General features: G+C 42.3%; 1 protein-coding gene across 6 annotated transcripts in view; it reads right to left on the bottom strand.

The window, feature by feature from the left end:
* LOC138848472 (uncharacterized) overlaps positions 1-12,431 on the bottom strand; it is a 749,635-nt gene that overhangs the window by 425,752 nt on the left and 311,452 nt on the right. The window lies entirely within an intron of this gene.

The raw sequence follows: 12,431 nt of genomic DNA, 5'->3' as shown, positions 1-12,431 counted from the left end.
TAAAATACACCTCCATGGTCCCCATGGCCATTGGATCAGAGCTATATAAATACAGAGAAGTCCAGGGGGAAAGATTATTATTAACACTAGTTCCATGACCTCTGCTAACCAAGAAATGAAAGTAATTATAGAGCACTCGTGTGCTGGGCGCAGGGCCCCCACACTCAGAATCGTGAATGAAACGGAGACAGAGATGGCCACTGGCGCTTCTGAGGCAAGAGCTCTGGGGACTAAAGGTTCCTCTGCACAGAAGGGTGGTAACAAAACAAATTCCCCGAAACGTGTCAGAAAAACACTATTCTTCTGAGGTAAAAGGCCACACTTGCCATTAACCCTCACCACGAGAGCTGAGCAAATGAGGAAACAATTGTGAAAGAAAAAAATAAAAAAGAAAAAGATACATCACATATGATGACTGATAGCAAAATGCCACACTCCGGAAGAGGGCTCCAAAGTGATTTAGACAGAATGGAAAGTGCACTGCAAATGCCAAAATTTACCTTTTAATTGGTGAATTAAATGACTGTTCTATGCATATGGGTCTGTGCTCTGTATACCCTAGCTTCCTATTTGTGAATGAGCAAGAATGGAGTAAATATTTAGTCTCCAGTAATCCTCGGTGCAACATTTTATTTATTTGCATTTTCAAGTTTGCACTCATTATAACTCTATAATTGGCAATGCCTCAAACTAAGGACTCATTTGGTTGTTTAAAAAAAAAATCTCAACAGATTTTAGCCAAGGATTAAGAGGGAAAAGAGTTACCAAACAAAGCTTCAGATGTTGTGAAACGAGATGAATCACTGTGAAGTTGCTAAGTCCATAAATCTTGAATAGATGCAAAAAATCTGCCTTTAAATGAAGTGACCTGGGTATCATTTAAAGAGGGAAAGGGGGGAAAAAAGAAAGAAGGAACAGGGGAAGGAAGACGGGGACTGAAAGGCTGCCACCGTGCTGGTACAGCCTAATGACTGAACTGTGAAGTCGCCGCGATGGAAATCACTGGGAACTCCTGGTTGACTCTGCTTATGTGCCTGAGGACTGTCTGTGACAAGCCCACAGGGGAGCTGTGGTGCTTCAGTTAGTAATAAAGCTTGGCAATTGTGATTCTTTCAAAGATGAGCATAGATAATGGAGAAACCCAGACATGTTCCGGCTTTCTCGTTGTATGTTCAGCCAACAAGTAGCTTAAACATGGCTGATGGGTTTTACAGCATGCTCACTGAAATCCCGTAACAACTTTTCCACTGAAAAACTCCATCAGGCAAGAGATTGAGGTTCCTCACAGAGTAAAACATGTTGCTTAGGATGTACTCAAACTATAATTAATGGTGATAAAACTCCCTGGTTTATGAAATCTACCAATTTAGCTAAGATCATTGATAGTAACCAAAACTTGAGGTTGGTTGGCATTTTGGTCTTTTCAAGCAGGCTGTTCACATAGCCATCTATCTCATTTTGCTTTGTTTGGCACACACACACACACACACACACACAAAACCTGTCAAAGGGCTAGTGCTAGCATTGTGGTACAGAGGGTTAAGCTGCCTCCTGTGGCACTGGCAGCCTATATGTTGGAGCACTGCTTTGAGTCCTGGCTGCTCTGCTTCTGATCCAGTTCCCTGCTAATGCACTTGGCAAAGCAGCAGAGGATGCCCCAAGTGTTTGGACCCCTGATACGGATGTGGGAGACCCAGATGGAGTTCCTGGCTCCTGGCTTCCACCTGGCCCAGTCCAGTCATTTGGGGAGTGAACCAGTGGATGGGAGATCATGCTCTTTCTTTTTGCCTTTCAAAGAAAGAAATGCAATCTGTTAAGAATCAGACTTTCTGCAATATTTTGGTGAGAGAACGCTAGAGGGAGAAAGCAGCTTCTGTGATTCTTGAACTTCTTGCTCTGCCTGCTGTACAAGTCGCTCCTTATTTCAGGAGTGCTGCTTGATGCCTGCATATCTGGGTATCTACAGTGTTAAAAAAAAAAAAAGCAAAGAATTTGCAAAGTACCCTGCTTCCCCTTCTTCTCCAGTTATTTATGAGGTAATTTTGCAACATAGTTTTACAGGTTAGTCATAGTGTCACATTACTCATTTCTGCACTCTCAGATGCAGAAACGCATTGTTGCTCTGTCGTTCCGTGGGATAGATGCCTTCTTTTTAAATGCTTTTATGCCACGGCGTAAAAAGGCAGCGAGCGGAGGTACATGAAACTAGGTTAAAAAGCTTAATATAACTATACTAGGTTGACAAAGCTTGGGATTAAAATTCAGTCACGCGTGCACAAAATGTAATAAATGAATGAAAATGTCTATTATGGGTCATTTGTGCTTTAATAGCACCTTTGTGCCACGGAACCCAGATAGCAACAGTCATCGCATACACGCCTCGCCGTGGAAGAGTGTGATGTCTCTGGGAACCTAAGGACACCCAGCTAGCATAGAGTGAGGCTCGTGCCCACAGATTTATTTCATACAAACAGACAGGGCATGGAGAGGCCACTTATCAGTCAAAGATGGGGCTCTGGGTAAGGCTGCTGCCGTGTTGTTGCAGTTTGTCTCTAGTTTTTCAGCAAAATTAAGGTTTTCTTTTTCCCCTCCACATAAAGTCTTCAACTTGCTCAAGCCTTCTAATAAATTGCAAACTCTGTAACAATATATCTTCTATTATGCCGCTTGTTACTTTACTAAGACAGGAAATTAAAGCAATAAAACACTCTCAAAATGATAGGGTACACTCAGGCAGTCATTTTTCTTATGTTCTCGTATTATTCTTCAAAAGACCTTTTATGATACTAATATTAAATTCTTTGAAGTCTGGAGAATCTGTCGAAAGTGTTGAATTTCTAAAATATAGAGCTCAAATATTGCATCTACTCATGCATTTATTAAAATGGAATATGTGAAAGAAATGTTTAGAACGCAAAATACAATGCAGTTAAATAATATATGACCAGATACGCTTCCATTGCACATTAGAGAGGCCATTGTGCGGAGATTTGATTGAATGCTCAGGAAAATCTATTTTGCTTTTTCTCACCTTATGTGGCCAAATGTACAACATATGTGGTCATTCATATAAAAGGCTGGTAACTGCAAACCAAAGCCCTGAGAACCAGACAAATACCATAATAGTCACTTATGCAGCATGTCCGCATCAAGGAAATTGAATCAGGCTTATGAGGCTGTGCATTCTTTATTAACCTCCCAGAAAAAGGTCAGACAACCGTTCTCTTAATGGCATGAACACTCTGAAAAAGGCTAACAGAGAAATGCAAAGAACGGCATTATGTGCTAGCAGTATATTCAGCAATTGTATTAAAAACTTAGAGTGATGTGGAGAAAAAAAAAAAGCCCTCTCCACCGACCGTTATGAAAAGAAGTGTCTTATTTTCTTTTCAACGATAAGCATTTCTATTCAACCTTATGGCAAAAGAGGTAGAAAGAAAAATAAGAATTAAGCCCCCGAAAGTGCACATTTAGAAGAAATGGGAGCCCGTAGAAAAGATCTTCCCACTGCCTGCACTCTTTCTCAGGACTTCCTTCCCACCCTCATTCCTAGCCTGCCTGCTCGCCTCCTTCCCTCCTGCCCTCCCTCTTTCCCTTTTTCCTTCCTTCTTGCCTTCTTTTTGCAAAGGCTTGCAAAACTTAAAAAAAAATGCAGAATGAAGGTCGAGCGCTCCTTCCCCTAAGACTAAACAAAACCCCAACTTCCCATTAGGTAAAACTGCAAAGTTGCTTGCGCAGTGTAGGAATTTTTCCTCTTTGGAAACCCCCAAATGGCTGATCTCTTTTTCCGATGTGTCATTTTAAACAACTGCTATTTAGCAGGTGTGAATGTTCCAATTAAATAGCAAATGCTTTTTGAGGCAATACTAAGCGCCTTTCCAATGTCAGGCTCCATCCCAATCCACTATCTTTCCTCGCTCAGCTGATTAGGGTCAGCACTTTCAAATTAGAAAACGAAGCCCTTGAACCCCTTGTCACAGCAATAGCCACACTTGCTAACATTAAAGGATCTTTCGTACACCAAAGGGAAGTCTAACTGGGCCTGCATGCTGCTAATTTACTACAGTTCTTTACCAATTCCTGTTCCTGTCTCAGAAATATCTTTTTGATATTTTTTGAAACATTGTCCTGAATTTCCAGTGATAAAATTAGCTGGTCCAATCTGAAGCACGAGTCCTCAATAACTTATGTTTCCCTTCTCATCTGACACAGTTCCTCTCTGCTGGAATTCCAAAGCAATCAACTACCTGGGGATACTTTTCCCCAGAGACCTTTCTTAGCACACTCTATCAATTAACACAAAAGCAATTTTGGACCCCCTCCAATACACAGTGCTACCATCTGGTCTCCCTGGAACCTCATGGAGAGGGGCAGATTTCAATTTGTCAAAACAATGCAAATTCCTCAAATTATTTTCAAATTATGCATGTTTACTTTAATGTCTTGCTCATTCATCTCTTAAAAGGTATTTGCAAATTCCTCTAAATTGATTCTCCAGCTTGCAGGCTTCCCCTCTCTCTCCCTCTCCCTCTCCCACTCTTTGGCAAGCAGGAATTGGGGGTGTAAAGGCTAAAATTTAACCCTAAAGAAATGAGAGTCAGTAAAATCTCAACAGCTTGCTAACCAAAGGCCATAACACATTATTAAATGTGTTCACACCCCACAAAGGCATGTGCCAATTGCCGAGTGAATAATTTGGGAACAGAGTTTTGAGACAGCAAAACAGTTGAAACTATTTGACAAGAAGACTTTTGCATCAAAGAGAACTGTCCTCCACGTCACCAATTTGTCATTCTTTTCCTTTAAAGCTTTGAAAATCCCTGATAGAATATAAGCAATTAATTTGAAAGTATCACCACATTACGTCGTGTTTCACTCATTATAATGAATTGACTCGGCAGATTAGTCTGGCTTGGGAAGTTTGGCTGTGAGGATGGATGGCAAGAGACATCTAAAGCCGTTGTGGCCCATGTGCATGTAGCTATGTCATTTTAGATGCACATTAATTAAAAGTAAATAAGCTGTCTGGAGGTCCCACCCCTCAGTCACACCTCTAGGCTGCAAGTGCCCGGTAGCCACCCAGGGCTAGCGCCTGCTACATTGCACAGCACGGGTGTCAGAGATGTCCAGCACTGGGGAAGTGCTACTGACCAGCTCAGAAGCACAGGAATGTGAGCTGCTGCACATGCAGGGTGACGGGCAGCTGATGTGCAGAAATATTCTTGATGCAAAATAGACAGTGGCTGCCCAAATACAACAGCTAAGTACCAAAGACTAAACGCCAACTTTTCTGACCTAGTGCTGGGGCAGACCTTTGGCATTAGCATGAAGCATAACCGAACGAGGAGAGAACATTTCGGTTGCCTTAGCTGAATGTCACTGAAACGATTTATTTCAGTTCATTCATTGTGTGTGACTGACTAGCCTCCACCTCGCCTCTCCTGGTAATGATCATCCTTCAAGTCCGTCAGCCAAGGCCTGTAAGTGGAACTGATTCTACCCGTGGCTCCTGTAAATGACCCTGGATTTGTGAACTGGAGTCTTAGAGCCAATAACAGTGGATTACAGCTGTTCTGTTCACCAAACCTAGGCCATCGAGACTCACTTGGTGCCATTCTGGTCTTCTACTTGAGTGACAATGACTGGGCAGCAACTCCCACAGTCGCTAGACTTTCTGAGAGGTAGACATATAAGAATTGCAAACTCCTCACCAGCCAATGGAGGGCTGCCTGTGACTGGTGGCTACCAGTGCAAGAGCACTTGCCATGGTCCTGGGGCAGGGAGGCACCTAACAATGGAAGGAACAAAGGAAAGGCAGAGTGGCTGAAGGGTTCCGAGCTGCATTGGTTGGAGTGCACAGCAAGAGGCCAAGACATGATGTGGAATTTGGGGTTTATTTCACAGGTAACAGGAACACATTAAATGGCTCTAACCAGTCAGATGACATTATTGTACTTTTGACTCTCTCCCAGCAATTGGAGAGAAATGAGTCTACTTAGGAAACCCAGCCGAGAGATTGACTAATTGGAACAGAGTGATGGCAGAGAGGATGGAGAAAAGCAGATGGATACAGGATTTGATCTGAGGGTGGAATCAGAAGGAATTAGAGTCAACATCTCTGGAAGGAGCAGTCCACCAGCTGATCCAGCCAAAATGAGAGACCAAGAAACGAAAGTGAAGAAGAAAAAAAGGGCTGGAGAGAGGAAGAGATAGCTGAACTCAAGGCAGTGCCCCCAGCTCGTGTGATGAAAAGGAGCGTACGGACTGGCCACGTTTAATCCAAACTCACAGATGAATGCAATGCTCTTAGAGTTGCAAACTGCCCTGAGGAAACATCCAGTCAAAATAGAACTTCTGCGTGAATCCCAGAGGCCCAGTACTATCAAAAGATTTTTAACTGCTCACTTGTTTTTGGACAATTAGAGTACCACTTATTAGATTATAATAATGTTCCAAAAATATCGCTTTTAAGATGAGGGTTTGATTCTATTCTAGTGCTTTTCTGGTGCTCTAGCTTTATATTCTTTCCCTTCTGTTTAAGACTCTAAGTTGTTTTTTTATTGCAAATGTCTTTTCCTGCTACGGCTTGCTGTTTTGTTGTTTGTTCCTCTGTGTATTTCTTTGCTTGCCTTATGACTTAATAGGTTCATATATCCTTGTAGACTAGTCTTGTATTTTTAATCTCAGGTGATTCCAAGACACATGGTGAATTTGAGATGATCTATTTTACACCGTAGCAGAAACAACAGCCAGCCCTTAACAAACACTGACTGTATAGTAACATACATTGCAACAATCTCCACAACAACGTGAGATAGGCTTCTAAAATTTCCGTTTTAGAAATGAGGAACCTGGGGTGAAAAGCGGTCAAGTGACACCCCGAGTCCTAGATGGCAGCAGCTTGCCCTGCCTGGCAAAGTAGTATCCAGAAGTCATGGCCTGCCTCTGTACTCCTTCCTGCAATGGAGGATGGGCGTTCGGTCCACGGCACTTCGGGCAGATCTTGGTTAAAAATACAGGCAACAAAATGCCATGCATAAAACATCACTCTTTCAAAAACTGTATTTCCATAGCAGAATGACAGGGCAGGGGGCAGGAGCCCTGGTCGGGATGGCCACACACTGGCTTGGTCACTCCGGAGTGGGGCACTTTTTGGACCTGTCACACCGTATGGCATCTCCAGGGGCCTGATGAAAGCAAAGGCTTTCTATTCGTGGCTCAAAGCAGGAAAACTTCTGTCTGAAGCGAGAGGCTTGGGAGTCCTGAGGGGTCCTCCTAGGGAACAATAAACAAATCATTTGTGTTTTTTCATTTACAATGTTTTCATTTATGTAAGGTGAACACATTTCATGTATTTCACATATACAGATTTGGGAGTGTGGTGATCATTGTATTTTGAAGAGTATTATGACTCTTCCTAAGTTTTTTTTATCCTCCCCATGCAATTAAATTTCTGATGAAGTGGTTTTTCTTGTTGTTGTGTTTTGTTTTCAATGCCCGTTTGTTAGAAGGAAGATGACTGTATTCAATTAAAGATCTTCCAAATACCTAAGCAAGCCTTCCCATCTTTTAATGAAGACTTCTACTTCATTATAATCCTGATAGGTCCAGGCAACTCAAAGCTCTCACCATAATAGAAATGTCTTTGGGCAAGTTGAATCTTTATTTCTAGATTTCTTTCACGCAGTTTATTAGCAATGGCAGATTCTCTTTATGAAGCTAGTACTGAAAGCTCTATTTTTCTCTATGATTTTATTTCTAATGGGTTTTAAGATTTTTAAAGGCAAGGATTGTATCTTTATGCATTTTTATTCTATCAAAGAAACTTATACATTTCCTTGGGTGCAATAGGTGCTTTTGGGTAGGAGGAAGCCCTTTAATATTTCAATATTCCCTACCTTTTTTAACTGAGACTTTAGAGGAAACATTTAAAGACTAATTTTTCCATGTGTACTGTGGCTGTATCACTTTCCATGTTGAATCTGACTTTTGTTCAGGATAAGGAGACACTAGAGTGTGCCAATGAGTTGTCTCTCCATCTTTCATATGTGTTGTATTCTTGGGTGTTAACCAAATAGCCCTGCCTGGCATGGCTAATCATGACAATATTGCATGCTTCAATTATGCTTTAAGGTTTACAGTTCTCTCTCCTGTCCCTCACCGTAGGCCCTCTGATCATATCATTATTGTTGTATTAGGATCTTCAACTGGAGTTTTCTGCTCACAAGCATCACACCATGATATATGCAAGATCAGCTGATTGTCTCAACTGCAAATCAAAACGTTTTACTCTTCATATAGAGTCAGTAAATGAATATTGCTATAATTTCAACAACGATGGCATTTTGTCATTAAGAGCCTCTTCATTTCCTAGGAGTTTCATGTTGAGTCATCCAGATAGCCCGGTTATGTCCCTAATAAACATTTGGAGAGTGGCAGGAAATAGCCATTTCAGCAGGTGGCACTGCACATATTTGCAGTTTCTGAACCTCCTTTAGGCAACAGTTGAAGGCTGCATGATGAATGAGCAACCACTGATTGGTCCTATTGTGCATTTGTGATTCTTCTTCTTCTCTTTTTTTAAGATTTCTAACTTTAGCATTCAGAAGATGCTGTTGGTGATCCAAAGCAGATACGTGACATATGCTCTAAGTTAAACTGTAACAATGACATGTGGTCAGATGATTTTTTTTATCAAGATTTATTGGGCTGATAGGGTGATCCATGTGTCAAAAATGGGCTGATGATGTTGGAACCCATCCCTTAAAGCCAAAAACCTGAATTTGAGAAGAACCATACAAGGAAAAACTAGTATAATTCTGCCACTCTTATCCCCCCACCTCTCTTTTTAACTTTTTGAGAGAAACAGTTCTTGAGAGCAGATGACTTGCCTAGCATCACACAAGATGGTTTTTGACAGATATTAAGGAATTTCAATTTCTGATGATGTAGAATTTTTATTTCAAGTTTAGACTGAATATAAAAGTTGTCACTAATGACTCAAAAAATCTTGGCAAAAATCTCATACAAGTGATGATTTGCAATACCAAATACTAACTCCAGTGTAGGGGAAATCTCTTCAAAAGCCATCACCTCACTAGGAACTAGGGAAAGGTAAGCCACGGCAAGAATAAAATGTCATTTAACCCCCATTTGACTGGCAAAGAGCTTAATGAGGAACAATACCTCATGAGTAATGGGATGTGGGTCCACAGGATTTCTTTTATACTGCTAGGGGAGCATATACAGCTCTATCTACTTTGGCAAGTGCTCTATCTTATGAAGTTTAACATTTGTGTATCTTCCTACCTGGCAATTCCATTTTAAGTACGTGGCTCAGTTTTCATTATTTTTCACTTCATAAAAAAGGTATTGTTGTAGATTGAATTTGGGACCCCCAAACATATCCACTGGAAGCTTAAAAGTATATATCCTTATTTGGAAACAACCTTTTTTGAAGATGCAAATTAAGCTAAGGATCTTTAGATCCTGGATGAGACAAAGGACAAGCGTCTTTCTAAGTGAAGTCAGCACACGGAGCGAAAAGCTATGTGAAGATGTTGGCAGAAACTGGCGTGATGCATCTACAAGACCAGAAATGCAAAGTGTTGGGAACTGAGTTGTGTCTTCCTCTGAAATTCCTGTGTGGAAGCCCTAACCTCCAAAACCACAGAATGCAAGTGCACTTGCAGAGTCTTCAACCCGTATGTCTCATCATCACATATTGTAATCAAATTATAAAGAGCTAAACTGAGGAATAAATATACCACTTATGGCAACTTAGAAATAACTAGTATGTTGTTGAAATATTCACAGGATTGAATCCTGGCACTTACTGGGTTAAGGAGTTAATTAAGGTAAAAGGATGCCATTATGGGTTTGCCCTAACTCAATCAGACTTTTTTTTTTTTTTAATAATAAGAAGAAACTAGGAAACATACCAGGGGCCTATGCACTTACTAAGGGCCAACTGTGTGAGGACACAGCAAGAGGGCAGCCATCTGCAAACCAAGGCAAGAGGTCTCAGAGTAATCCAGCCATCATCTTCATATTTTTTAAAGATTTATTTATATATTTATTTGAAAGCCAGAGCAACAGAGAGGGTCAGGAACAAGAGAGAGAAAAGAGGAGGGAGGGGAGGGTAAGAGAGGGGAGGAGAAAGGAGAAGAGAAGAGAGGAGGAGAGGAGAGAGGAGGAGAGGAGAGAGGAGAGAGAAGAGAGAAGAAAGAAGAGAGAAAAGAGGAAAAGGGAAAGTAAGTGAAGGGAAAGGAACAAAATGGAAGGGAGACATCTTCCATCTTCTGGTTCACTTCGCAAATGGCCACAATAGCCAGGTCTTGGCTAGGCTGAAGCTAGGAGCCCATCTGAGTCTCCAAGGTATATGGCAGGGACCCAAGCATTTGTATCATTTTCCACTGGCTTCCCTGGTACAATAGATGGGAGGTGGATCAGAAGTGGAGCAGCTGGGACTTGAACTGGCACTCTGATATAGTATACCAATGTCGTAAGTGGTGGCTTAACCTGTTGTGCCACAACCCTGGCCCCATTGCCATCACCCTGATCTTAGACATCATGCCTCCTGGACTGTGAGCAAATTGTTATGGCAGTCATAGCAAACTAATACCTTTAGGATTACTAGAAATTGCCAGGAGCTAAGACAGAAGTATCAGATGATGTGTGACTCTGCCAACACCTGGTCCTAAGAGCTGTGAGAGAATAAATTCTGCTCCATGTTGAGCTGCCTAGTGCAGTAATTTATAATAGCAGCCACAGGAAACTAACACAGGCATCATCCTGAGAGAAACTTGCATATGTGCACTGCTAGTACTATCCTTACACCACGGCAAGCGGGACTCCTTCCTGGCTCCACCATGTACAGTCCTGTAAATCACAAGTATGGAAACACAGAGCCCACTTTTCATCTTCTTGGTAAGACTGGAAGTGTTCTGAAAAATGTGATAACTGCGCTAATGAGAATTCCAGGCAACTGAGCCACCAGTCCTGTGGGCCCCCACCCTAAGGGAAAGGACACAGGTCTGAGAGTGAGAAAGCAAGCTGCACTCTCATGGTGGCTGGGTCAGAGCCACCGCCCGGGGAAAGAACAGCCACCCACAGCCTGCAGTCCCCAGCTCTGGGGTTCAGGCAGAGCAGTGCCCCCAGGAAACTGCACACTGCCTCATAGTGGTACCACTTTGAGACGTGCTTAGGAGAGATGTGAGACTCTCAGGTCAGAAAGCAAGGAGATAAGGGAAAGAACCTGCTAGCCGTGACAGCCAGAGAAGCTTTTTCAGTCCCAACTTGGGTCTGGGTAGGGCCAGTCCTCCCTGGGAGTGCGGGGCCCAGATCTAGCTGCTAGTCTTAAACGTATTCTCTTCAGCTCACAAACTCATGGAGGCCTAGGGGACACGATGGAGGCCCAGGGGACATGGTAGCTCAGCTAACCTGTGGATTGGAGGTCCACTCCTAGCGGTCACGGTACATGCATGCACTGGGCAGTGGGGACAGCTGAATTTGTAACACATAATATTTTGAGATGATGTTTGTCAACCTCCATTGGTTCTCTTCAGAGTCCTCAAAATCTGCAATAGATCTGAAGGAAGGATGATGTTCATAACAGCATCATGTGCAACAGCAAACATTGAAAACCCCTCAGGTGTCCAGAGTAAGAGAATGGATGGACTCACTGGATGAAGAACAATAGTCTCCCCTTAGGCACGCAGGAAGGATATGCTCTAAACTTCCTACTAGATGCCCAAAGCCTGTATGCATTAGGTTTTCTCCATATATATATATATATATATATATGCATATGTATATAGACACATATTATACACATGATAAAATTTAATTTCTAAATTAGGTGCAGTGAGAAATTAATATTGATAATTAATATTTAAAATAAAAGCTATTTAAAACTTATGGGTTGCATATTTCTAGAACTTTCTTTTTTTAAAAAAAGATTTATTTATTTGAAAGTCAGAGTTACACAGAGAGAGGAGAGGCAGAGAGAGAGAGAGAGAGAGAGAGAGAGAGAGAGAAGTCTTCCATCTGTTGGTTCACTCCCCAATTGGCCACAAAGGCCAGAGCTGTGCCGATCCAGAGCTAGGAGCTTCTTCTGGGTCTCCCATGCAGGTGCAGGGGCCCAAGGACATCTTCTACTGCTTTCCCAGGCCTTAGCAGAGAGCTGGATCGGAAGTGGAGCAGCAGGGTCTTGAACTGGAGCCCATTTGGGATGCCGGCATTTTGGGCCAGGGCATTAACCCACTGCGCCACAGCACCTCCCCTCTGGAAATTTCCATTTGATTTTTTTTTCCCACTACAGCTGAGCAAGGGTGAATGAAACCATGGGAAGCAGAAGTATGAATAAGGCGGGCCTACTGAACTCTACAGCTGTCAAATGAGTGAATCATGGCAACAAGGAATTACCATTG

This window comes from Oryctolagus cuniculus, chromosome 2, assembly GCF_051225735.1.
Source record: "Oryctolagus cuniculus isolate XC-2025 breed Fujian yellow rabbit chromosome 2, ASM5122573v1, whole genome shotgun sequence".
NCBI lineage: Eukaryota > Metazoa > Chordata > Mammalia > Lagomorpha > Leporidae > Oryctolagus > Oryctolagus cuniculus.
The sequence above is the reverse complement of the archived record's forward strand: the minus strand, read 5'-3'. Positions and strand labels throughout refer to the sequence as shown.